This window comes from Octodon degus, unplaced genomic scaffold (genome assembly GCF_000260255.1).
Source record: "Octodon degus isolate 3935 unplaced genomic scaffold, OctDeg1.0 scaffold00521, whole genome shotgun sequence".
NCBI classification, from domain to species: domain Eukaryota; kingdom Metazoa; phylum Chordata; class Mammalia; order Rodentia; family Octodontidae; genus Octodon; species Octodon degus.
The window spans coordinates 54,195-56,191 of NW_004525097.1; the positions used below are offsets into that span (position 1 = coordinate 54,195).

At 39.0% G+C, this 1,997-nt stretch overlaps 1 pseudogene; it reads right to left on the reverse strand.

Moving 5' to 3' along the window:
* Positions 1-559: 559 nt before the first annotated feature.
* Positions 560-967, reverse strand: LOC111814774 (annotated as a pseudogene).
* Positions 968-1,997: the final 1,030 nt, after the last annotated feature.

Sequence of the window (1,997 nt, forward strand, 5' to 3'; positions counted from 1 at the left end):
TATTCTAGGTCTTTTCCGGTTCCAGATAAATTTTAGGAATGATTTCTCTATGTCTGTGAGATATGTCGGTGGTAGTCTGATAGGGATTGCGTTAAATCTGTACAGCAATTTTGTACACTTGTTTCTAAAGTGACTTCCATTTATTTTGATACATCTTTTCCCCATGATGATATACAGGATCGTCAAGCCAATATAAATATTTTATAAATATTTGAATATTTGGGTATACACCTGCACAATACCTCAACAATATCTTTCAGCAAGAAAAACACTGAAGAACAAAGACTAGATACAATTACTACATACAGTGAAAATCTACTGCAAATATTTCTGAGGCAAGAAAGTACCACATACCTGTTCAACTAAGAAAACCACCCTTACAACACAGGATGATTTTATTTTTACATAGGACCTAGAACACTTAAGCTACCAATTAGGTACTGAATGGCAGAGCAAAATCCCCAGTTTATTCCATGAATTCATAAGGAATAGATTCCAACAGCTCAGGTTCTTTTCCATTGTTCCTCACAAACTGTGCTTCTCTGGGAGGGGCAGGCTGTCACTTCAGTTGAACCCACGTACCTTTCTCTTTGGCTTCCTTCTTCTTCTGATCATTTTCCTTGACACATTTCAGGAAGTTATCATGACTTTTTGAGTGTTTAATATGTTCAATATGCACATTAATCCTCTTGTCAAGTATCTTGCCCTTAACTTGCTTGTTGACAACAATGCCAACAGCATGCTGGGTAACATTGTTAGACTCTTCCCATTTGCCATGGAAACATTTGTGAGGCATTCCTTTTTGCACAGTACTCATTCCCTTGATGGCTACAATATCACCCTTTTTGTAGATTTGCATGTATGTGGACAAAAGAACAACCCCATGTTTCCTAAAAGGCTTGGGAAACATATACCTGGTTCCCCTCCTCTTGCCCTTTGTGTTAGTCATTTTGGCAAATTAGTGGGAGATGGAAACCTTGGCCAAAAGCCTCGTGGTCTTTAAATAATCTTGCTACAGAGGTTCCAACAACATTGGAAAGAGGGATGCAGGATTAATGACCTGTATAGTCTCAAAAGTTAGACATGAGACTTTAAGGAGGGCTGCTTGGCACTAGGCCAGCCTAGTACCAGACAGTCACTTTTCACTGGACCCTACAGCAGTGTCTCCATCACATGGGGCACGAACATGTTCAACTTCTGTCCTAGAATTAATTTGTCAGACTCTTTTACTAATATAACAGCTGCTGCTGCAGCTTGTAAGCATGATGGCCACCCAGCAGCCACATAGCCCAGTTTTTGGAAAGATGGACCATGGAGTGCTTCCATGGCCCTAAGGTCTAAGTTTAGACTCTCCTCATCACTCCATTTTTATGGACAAACAGCTGAAAGGGCTCAGTGATGCCAGAACCGGAGCCCTTAAGAGCTTCTTGTTTAATCCTTCAATGCTTCTACTGTTCTGAATTCTGATACAAGTGGGAAACTATTACCTCCCTTTATGGTTTTATATAAGGGTTTAGCAACAGAGGAAAAACTTCACACCTAAATCAACAAAAATCCATCATTCCCAGGAACACTCGTAACTGTTTTTGGTCCTGGGCTTCCTCTAGCTAATGACAAATCATCTATATACTCTAAGAGAGAAAACAGGATTCTTATAATCAAAAGACAACAGATTCTTTGATAAAACTTTTCCAAGAACAGTAAAGCAAATTTTGAATCTTTAGGACATCATGTCCACATCCCTGGCACTTGTATACACCAACCCCTTCTGCATCTTCCTGTTAAAGGCAAAAATTTCCTGGAAAGTAGCTAATAAGGGAATACAAAAGAATCTATCTTTAAATCTAACAAAGCATAACAGATCCCATTAGGTGGGAGCAGAATTAAGCACCTTAAATACAAGATAACATACCTATTATTTTTTAATCAACCATGGACATCCTAGTGGGTGAATCCCTGTAGAGTGTTGCCAAGCAACAGTTATAATTTTATAGTGA